Below are 10594 nucleotides of genomic sequence, written 5' to 3' on the forward strand. Positions count from 1 at the left end.
ATATGGGATCACTCAGGATAATGGTATTTCTATCAGATGGCTCAAGAGTTGTCATTATTATATGACTATATTATATTGCCTATAGTTTTCCTAGTTCCTATTTTTTCTTTTCTTTCTTTTCTTTTAAGACAGTCTCATTCTGCTGCCGAAGCTGGAATGCAGTGCCACAATCATGGCTCACTGTAACCCTGAACTCCTAGGCCCAAGCAATCCTCCTGCCTCAGACTTCCAAGTAGCTGGGACTACAGATGCACACTACCATGCCTGGCTAATTTTTTTTAATTTTTCTTTTGTAGAGATAGGATATCACTATGTTGGCCAAGCTCATTTTGAACTCCTGGCCTCAAGCGATCCTCCTATCTCAGTCTCCCAAAGTGTTGAGAGTACAGGCATAAGCCACCAGGCCAAGCCCCTGCTTTTAAAATTTTTTCCTGATCCATGATCTTTGCTATTTTCTATGTCATTGAAAAAGCTATAACCTTTAACTGTCACAAATAAAGAACTATATATATATATATGTGTATGTGTATATATATATATATATATTTTTTTTTTTTTAGACAAGGACTCACTGTGTCACCTAGGCTGGAGTGCAGTGGTGTGATCTTGGCTCATGGCAATCTCTGCCTCCCAGGTTCAAAGGATCTTCCCCTCAGCCTCCCAAGTAGCTGGGACCGCAAGTGCACACCACCATGCTTGGCTAAATTTTTAAAATTTTTCATAGAGATGGGGTTTCACCACGTTGCCCAGGCTGGTCTCAAACTCCTGAGTTCAAGCAATCCAGCCACCTTGGCCTCCCAAAGTGTTGAGATTACAGGTGTGAGTGGCTACATCCAGCCAGGAACCACAACTTTGATTCACAAACTTCTATGTATTTTATACATTCTGATAATTAGAAAAGATTCTAGAACTTTTTACTAAGTGCAATGTCAAGGTGAAAATGAGCCCATGTTTAAAAAAAAAAGAAAGAAAATGAACCCACTTATAATTGCTCAAGTAAATGTGTTCCAGTGTTATTTTCCTATGAGCTTCATTGCAACTAAAAATACTTGAGCATTGACCTATATTGGAACTGTTACAGCATTATTACAACCCAAACCAAGTCATTATCTCCTCCTCTGTGTTCCCATAAGATTTTGTGCAAACCCTATCACAGACTTTTCACAATGAATTATCATTGGTTACATATCTGTCTTTCCATATACTATCCTTAAGCCTTTATTCCATACATTAAACCAGCCTTGGCAGCACGAATCCAAAACTAGTCAGTCCTTCTATTCTGGGTTTCTACTTCAGATTGTCAAGGCGAGTAGGCAGATTGTGTGTGCACAGTCTGACCTGCCACACTCTTGCAATCCTCCTGCTTCAGCCTCAGGTGGGCTTCTTCAAAATAAGGACTGGCTTATCAGAGGATATACTTTGTTTTGCTTCTTAGGGTCAAATAGGGATGATGTTTTTTCTTTTTTTTGGTTTTTTTTTTTTTTTGGAGATGGAGTCTTGTTCTGTTGCCTAGGCTGGAGTGCAGTGGTACAATTTCAGCTCTCTGCAACCTTTGACTCCCAAGTTCAAGCGATTCTCTTGCCTCACCCTCCTGAGTAGCTGGGATTACAGGTATGCATAACCACACCTGGCTAATTTTCGTATTTTTAATGGAGTCGAATTTCAGCATGTTGGCCAGGCTGGTCTCAAACTTCTGGTGTTAAGTGATCCACCCTCCTTGGGCTCCCAAAGTGCTGGGATTACAGGCATGAGCCACCATGCCTGGCCTGGGTTTTTTTTTTTTTTTTTTTTTTAAGACATGTCTTGTCTGTCACCTAGGCTGCAGTGCAGTGGTGGAATCACCGCTCACTGTAGCCTTGAACTCCTGGGCTCAGGTGATCCTCCCATCTCACCCTCCCAAGCAAGTAGCTGAGACTACAGGTATGCCACCATGCCCAGTCAATATTTTTTTTTTCTCGCTTTGTCACCCATGCTGGAGTGCAACGGTGCGATCTCGGCGCACTGCAACCTCTGCATCCCATGTTCAAGTGATTCTCCCACCTCAGCCTCCTGAGTAGCTGGGATTTCAGGCACCTGCCATCATGCCCGGCTAATCTTTGTACTTTTAGTTGAGATGGGGTTTTACCATGTTGGCCAGGCTGGTCTCAAACTCCTGATCTCAGGTGATCCACCTGCCTCGGCCTCTCAAAGTGCTGGGATTACAGGTGTTAGCCACCGTACCTGGCCTTAATTTTTGTAATTTTTTTTGATAGAGATGGGGTTTCACCATGTTGTCCAAGCTGGTCTTGAACTCCGGAGCTGAAGCAATACCCCTCTCCTCTGCCTCCCAAAGTGGTGCAATTACAGGTGTGTGCCATGGCAGCCAGCAGGGATAAGATTTTTTTGAGACAGGTTCTCACTCTGTCACCCAGGCTGGAATGCAATGGTGTGAACACTGTTCACTGCAGCTCCGACCTCCTGGGCTCAAGCAATCCTTCCTGCATCAGCCTCAGCTAAGTAGCTGGGTGCACCTCACCACACTTGCCTAATGTTTTTTTAAAAAGTTTTGTAGATATTGTGTCTTGCCATGTTGCCCAGGCTGGTCTCCAACTTTTGGGCTCAAGTGATCCTTTTGCCTCAGTCTCCCAAAATGCTGGGATTACAGGTGAGCAACTGCACACAGCAGGGAGGTGTATACGTTAGTAAACACAGTAAAGAGCAAGAACAAGGGAACAGCCTAGCAGGTAGCAGTTTGGGTTAATTTTGGTCATAGGATATATGTCTAACAAGTAGGGTGAATTTAAAGGGGCCAAGACAAGATGGATGGTAACTATGAACATGTTCAGAAAACTCTTTAGTTTTCTGCAGATATGGGTGATGAGGGATGATGAGAATTAAGCTGGATTTAGGCCAGCTGTGGTGGTTCACACCTGTCATCCCAACACTTTGGGCAACTGGCAGACTGCTTGAGACCAGGAGTTTGAGATCAATCTGGAAAACATGACAAGACCTTGTGCCTACAAATATATATATTTAGCTGGGCTGGTATCATGTGCCTGTAGTCCAAGCTACTCAGGACGATGAGGTGGGAGGATCACTTGAGCCCAGGTCAAGGCTGCAGTGAGCTGTACTGGCAATACTGCACTCCAGTCTGGGCAACAGAGAAAGACCTTGTCTCAAAACAAACAAACAAAAAAGAATTAGGCTGAATTTCATTTTTTGAGATGGAGTCTTGCTCTGTCTCCCAGGCTGGAGTGCAGTAGTGCTATCTTGGCTCACTGCAACCTCCGCCTTCGAGGTTCAAGTGATGCTTCTGCCTCAGCCTCCTGAGTAGCTGGGACCACAGGCACACACGACCATGACTGACTGATTTTTATATTTTTAGTAGAGATGGGTTTTCACCACATTGGCCAGGCTGGTCTCGAACTCCTGACCTCATGATCCGCCCACCTCAGCCTCCCAAAGTGCTGGGATTACAGATGTCAGCCACCGCACCTGGCCTAGGCTGGATTTCTTATCCACATTGTTTTCTCGGATGACCAGAAGTTGTTGACAAAGACTTGCTCTGATCTGTGGTTGTTTCAAGTTACATGGGTCATTACAAAATGACCTAGTCATTTAGGTTTTTTTTTTTTTGAGACAGAGTCTTGCTCTGTTGCCCAGGATGGAGCACAATGGCTCGATCTTGGCTCACTGCAACCTCTGTCTCCCAGGTTCAAGTTCAAGCAATTCTCCTGCCTCAGCCTCCCGGGTAGCTGGGATTATAGGCACCTGCCACCACGCCCAGCTAATTTTTGTTATTTTCAGTAGAGATGGGGTTTCATCATGTTGGCCAGGCTGGTCTTGATCTCTTGACCTCGTGATCTGCCCGCCTCGGCCTCCCAAAGTGCTGGGATTACAGGCATGAAACACTGAGCCGAGGCTCATTTAGCTTTTATGATGTGTGGTGTCTTAGGTGTGCCATGACAAGACCCTATTTATTTGATGAGCAATGAATACACACATTTTAGACTTGGAGGGCTCTGAAAAAGACTTCAGTTTTAGGAAAAAAAAATCATTGTCTCCATTTTGACACTCTGTGACTAGGCAGTTCACACTTAAAAAATGTAGCAGAGTGATAGTCTGTAAATTATGAAAGTTGTCTAGTATAGGCAACAAATCCTATCATTTTCTTTTCGTGAGACAGAGTCTCACTCTGTTATCCAGACTAGAGTGCAGTGGTGTGATCTCTACTCACTGCAACCTCTGCCTCTCAGGTTCAAGGGATTCTCGTGCCTCAGCCTCCCGAGTAGCTAGGATTACAGGCATGCGCCCCCATGACCAGCTAATTTTTGTATGTTTAGTAGAGACAGGGTCTCACCATGTTGGCTAAGCTGGTCAACTCCTGACCTCAAATGATCCACCCGCCTCAGTCTCCCAAAGTTCTAGGATTACAGGCATAAGCCACTGCACCCAGCCTGAATAGTATCATTTTCCTCAATGAATCCATATGCTTTGGGATATGTATCTCTGAAAAGGAATAGGTTTATTATGAAGTCTAAGATAATGAGATCCTGGGAACTCAATAAATGAACAACCATTTTATTACACTTTGTGGGTGAGGATTTCAAACAGAGCACAGCAGGGATGCTTGTTTCGGCTCTATGATGCTGGGCCCTCATCTAGGAAGACTGAAGGTGTAGGGTCTCCCAGTTTCCCCCACTTTCTGTGTCCTGACCAAAAATCAGAGTGCCTTGATTCTCTCCCACCTGTATGTTTTTCCCAGTAAGCATGAATTCAAACTGGGGCCTTGAACATCCCCAGGCACTGATAAAGGTATTTAGGTTTACTAGAAAGAACTGGCCCTAGCACTGAGTCAAATTCCTTAAACTCTCATGTAAAATCTATGCTTTGACCCCTTTGCTGCAGACATACCCAGGTAGAACATTCTTTTTCTCTCGCCACCTGTCATGAGGATATGCTGCAACACTCTGTATGTAAGCTCCACTAATAAATGCTTTGGACTGATCACCCTAGCATTTTTTTTTTTTTTTTTTTTTTTGAGATGGAGTTTCACTCATGTTACCCAGGCTGGAGTGCAATGGCGCGATCTCGGTTCACCGCAACCTCTGCCTCCTGGGTTCAGGCAATTCTCCTGCCTCAGCCTCCTGAGTAGCTGGGATTACAGGCACGCACCACGATGCCCAGCTAATGTTTTGTATTTTTAGTAGAGACGGGGTTTCACCATGTTGACCAGGATGGTCTCGATCTCTTGACCTCGTGATCCACCTGCCTCAGCCTCCCAAAGTGCTGGGATTACAGGCTTGAGCCACCGCGCCCGGCCCACCCTAGCATTTTGTGCTTCTTTCTTGTGAATCCCAACCAGCCTCATCTTGAGATGGTTTGGGCACTTTTTGGGAATATTCTTGCCTCCACTTTTGGGGTGACCCAAGCTGCAGGTTTGGGGAGACAAAATAAAGGGTGACTCAAATGTCTTACAGTTGGAATCATCTGAAGGTTCCTCACTGAAACTGTTTGCTGGACTGGGATGACTCAAGGGCTGTAGTCTGGAGCTGTGACTAGAGCGCTTACATGTAGCCTTCCATTAGGCTTGGGCTTTGTCAGGGTATGTATGAGTAAAAAAAAAAAAACTCAGTTTCTCCTTCTATACCCTCACAACATGCCTGTGATACCAGCTGTGTGGATTTTTCCCCCTACACATCAAGCAATCAATCAATTCTGCAGCAGACACCAGCTGGGTATCCTCCAGTTCAATTCAGACACTATCTACTTGGAGAAAGCATCAGAGGAGAAAGCATCAGACCCCACAGGTTGAGGGCTCAGTCCCACAAGACTGCCCCCAACTTTGATGCCAACAAATAACAACTGCAAGCCCCAGCCTGTTCTACCTGTGCTTCTGATCGACTGGCTATAAATCAAGGTTCCCATGTCACTCTTCTTGGGTTTGATTAATTTGCTAGAGTGGCTCACAGCTCAGGGGAACACTTACTTACATTTACAAGTTTATTATAAAAGGATTTTTTTCTAAATTGAGACAGAGTCTCACTCTTTTTGCCCAGGCTGAAGTGCAGTGCCATGATCTTGGCTCACTGCAGCCTCCGCCTCCCAGGTTCAAGCGATTTTCCTACCACAGCCTCCCAAGTAGCTGGGATTTCAGGTGCCTGCCACCACACCCAGCTAATTTTTAAATTTTTTTTAGTAGAGATGGGGTTTCATCATGTTGGTCAGGCTAGTCTCAAACTCCTGACCTCAAGTGATCTGCCCTCCTAGGCCTCCCAAAGTGCTAGAATTACAGGCAGGAGTCATCGTGCCCAGCCAGGATATTTTAAAGGATACAAATTGTAAAAGAAAATAAAAACAGGACCTTCTAAATTTATTATGCCAAGGAAAAAGTTAAGCCCTGGAGACTGAGTCACATAGCATGTTTGCAAGTTCTGCTCCTTAGATTATAGATTAACTCTCTTCCTCACTGTTCTTGTTTTATAAATGACTAAGCAAGACCACAGCTCCTCCCCTTCCACTCACTCATCTTTGTTATAGATTAACCACCTCCTTTATTGTTGTGTACCTTTTAGGAGGTACAGACCAGATGACGCAAAAGACCCCATGACTGCCACATCTTCAGTGTGTAATGTTAAATATACCTTTCATGAAAAAAAAGACCACCTGACTAATCAGATTGTTGTAACTATGCATTAAGCCTTATATAGAGCTGGATGCAGTGTTTGGCACCTGTAATCCCAGGTGCTCAGGAGGCTGAGGTGAGAGGATCCCTTGAGCCCAGCAGTTAGAAGCTGCAGTGAGCTATGATTGCGCCATTGGACTCCAGACTACATAACAAATAAGACCCTGGAGGGAGACAGGGAGGGAGACGGGGAGGGAAGGAGGGAGGCAGGGAAAGAGGCTTATATAGAAAGATGTTGAAATTCTGTTAAGCTTCCCCAATCTCTGTCTATATAAACGATCCAAACTTTACATTTGCAAAACACTGACTTCCATCCTTTGGCATCTGTGTTTCCCAGGAGGCTGTCCTCAAACTTTGTGCTTGAATAAACTCTCTTTAAATCAGACTCTGGCTGGGTGAGGTGGGTTACACCTGTAATCCTAGGGCTTTGGGATGTCAAAGTGGGAGGACTGCTCGAGCACTCCACCCTGGATGACACAGTAAGACCCTGTCTCAATAAATAAATAAATACATCAGATTCTCATCCTTTTGACTATTTTAGGTTGACAAAATGAACAGCCAGTTAAGAGATATATAGGGTGAAGAGGTCTGGTCCCAAGAGCAAAAACTTCCATCCTCATGAAGTTGCAGTGAATCACCTTTTAGATGTATTTTCCTTCAATTTCTTGGAAGCCCCCTGCACTCAATCCTTCCGGTTTTTATGGAGGCCCCATTACACAGTCATAACTGATTAAATCATTGGCCATTGATGGCCTTCAGTCCCCTTTCCCTCCCTGGAGGTGAACGGTAGGGCTACGAGTTCCAACCCTCTGAACGTTTGGTTGGTTCCCTTGGCAAGCAGCACCCCCATCCAGTGGTTATCTAGAAGCTTTCCAAAAACCAACTCATTAACGTAAGCTCAGGTGTGGTTGCAAGGGGCTTGTTATAAGCAACACAAAACTCTTTCATCTTTATCCCCTGGAGCTGTTCCTGAGCTGTTTCAGAAACCAAGGACAAAAGGGCAAATATTTTCACAAAAGATACTCGTTTTGCTCTAGTCACTGAGGAAATTACAAGGGTCACAGGAGCTATGAGTCAGGAACCATGGAGGAAAACCAAAACATATATAATCAAATCATTCCGGGCATGGTGGCCTCAGAGTAGCTGACCTTCTTACAAGGTAGCTTAGGAATCCAAGAGTGAGTATTATAGATAACAAGGTGACCTTTGAGTGTCCTTTTCTGATCTAGCCTCAGAAGGCATGCAGCATCACTTCTGCTACACTCCATTGGTTGGAGCAGTCACAATCCACCCAGATTGAAGGGGAAAATATTTAGATCTCATCTCAGTGAAGGGATCCTTAAGGAAATTTCAGCTTAAAAGTTATCACAGTAGGGGCCAGGGACAGTGGCTCATGCCTATAATCCTAGCATTTTGGGAGGCTAAGGAGGGTGAATCACCTGAATTCAGGAGTTTGAGACCAGCCTGCCCAACATGGTGAAACACTGACCCTACTAAAAATACAAAAATTAGCCAGGTGTGATGGTGTATGTCTGTAATCCCAGCTACTTGGGAGGCCAGGGCATGAGAATAGCTTGAACCTGGAAGGTGGAGGTTGCAGTGAGCTAAGATCAGGCCACTGCACTCCAGCCTGGGCGACAGAGTGAGACTCCATCTCAAAGAACAAAACCAAAAACAAGTTATCACAATGTGCATCACAGTCTCTTAGGATTCTCAGGGTCTTTCTGGACAAGATTAATGTCTCAGATAGCTTTGTGTGGTGCAAGGCATCTTGCCAAATTTGAGGCTACCAAAAGCCAAGGGTTAAAGGGGATTTGGTGGACTGCAAGGGTAGTTTTGTGATACTAAGGTCCTCTGTCTAAAATGTTATAGGCGGCCATAACAGTTTAGGCCTCTTTTGTATTCTACCCTTCTGGAGCTGGGAGAGCATGATTCTGGATCTGTTCTCTATGCTGGTCATAGATTATTGCCATCTTCTTTCTGACACACAAATCTGATCTGTTTACTTTCCTGTTTACAATGATTTAAGGATTGCCTATCAGTTCCAAGACAAAGTCCAAGGCCATTAGCATCACATATAGGCCCCTTTATGTTCTGTTCCTGACCACTAGAAACTCAGATTCTATGTTCTAGTCCAAAACATGGAAAGCAGCATAGTATAATAACTAAGTTCAAATCCCCACTCCGGTAAGCTTCATTGATTTTCTGGAGTGCAAGGGAGGACCTTTCTTCCCTTAGTTGTGGACAGTCCACAACAAAAATGACCTAGTTTCCACTAGTTTCTCTAGTCAGCCAGTTCTGGAGGGCCCAACCCTGAAAATGGATTCTAATTCTAGAGCCTATGCTTCCTTTCTGACCTTTGACCTTTAGTATAGCTGCCAGCCTATTGGTCCTGACTCCTCTAACACTCATGGTGAATTGTTTTTCAGGGACCTTATACTTTTTTGAGACAGGGTCTGGCTCTTTTGCCCAGGCTGAAGTGTAGGGGTGCTGTCTTGGCTCACTGCAATCTCCGCCTCCCAGGCTCCAGCAATTCTCCTACCTCAGTCTCCCCAGTAGCTAGGTCTATAGCTGCAAGCCACCATGCCTGGCTAATTTTTGTATTTTTTTTTTTTGTAGAGGCAAGGTTTCATCATGTTGCCCAGGCTTGTTTTGAACTCCTGAGCTCAAGCAATACACCCACCTCAGCCTCCCAAAGTGATAGGATTACAAGCGTGAGCCACCACATCTGGTTCCTTATCCTTTAAAAAAAAAAAAAAAAAATATATATATATATATATATATATACATACACACACACACACACACTCACACACACACACACACACACATTGTCATATATATATATTTTTTTCTTCCCCAAGCAATTCTCCTGCCTCTCTCCCAAGTAGCTGGGATTACAGGTATGAGCCACTGTGCCTGGCCCAAAAAGATTTAAATTTTTAATTTTTGTGGGTACATAGTGGATGTATGTATTTATGAGGTACATGAGATGTTTTGATACAGGCATGCACTGTGAAATAATCACATCGTGGAAAATGGGGTATTCATCTCCTCAAGCATTTATCCTCTGTGTTACAAACAATCCAATTACAATCTTCTGGTCATTTAAAAATGTACAATTGTTATTACTGATTATAGTCACCCTGTTGTGCTGTCAAATAGTAGGCTTTATTCTATTTTTTGGTAGCCTTTAACCACAACCCCATCTCCCTCCCAACCCCCCACTACCCTTCCCAGCCTCCGATAACTATCCTTTTACACTTTATGACCATGAGTTCAATTGTTTTGATTTTTAGATCCCACAAATAAGTGAGAACATGTAATATTTGTCTTCCTGTGCCTGGCTTATTTCACTTAACATAATGATTTCCTGTTCCATCCATGTTGTTAAAAATAACAGGGTCCTTTTTTTTTTTGAGATGGAGTTTCACTCTGTTGCCAGGGTGAAGAGCAGTGGTGCAGTCTCTGCTCACTGCAACCTCTGCCTCCCAGGTCCAGGCGATTCTCCTGCCTCAGCCTCCTAAGCAGCTGGGACTACAGGCCCACGCCACTATGCCCAGCTAATTTTTGTATTTTAAGTAGAGACAGGGTTTCACCATGTTGGCCAGGATAGTCTCAATCTCTTGACCTCATAATCCACCTGCCTCAGCCTCCCAAAGTGCTGGGATTACAGGTGTGAGCCACGGTGCCTGGATTTTTTTTTTTTAAGGCTGAATAGTACTCCATTATGTATATGTACCACCATTTTCTTTATCCATTCATCTGTTGATGAACACTTGGGTTGCTTCCAAATCTAATCTTAGCTATTGTGAACACTGCTGCAACAAACATGAGAGTGTAGGTATCTCTTTGAAGTACTGATTTCCTTTCTTTTGGCTCTACACCCAGCAGTGGGATTGCTGAATCATATGGTAGCTCTAGTTGTAG

The sequence above is a fragment of the Sapajus apella genome, unplaced genomic scaffold, assembly GCF_009761245.1.
Source record: "Sapajus apella isolate SASKATOON/1434 unplaced genomic scaffold, GSC_monkey_1.0 scaffold12, whole genome shotgun sequence".
Classification (NCBI taxonomy): Eukaryota; Metazoa; Chordata; class Mammalia; order Primates; family Cebidae; genus Sapajus; species Sapajus apella.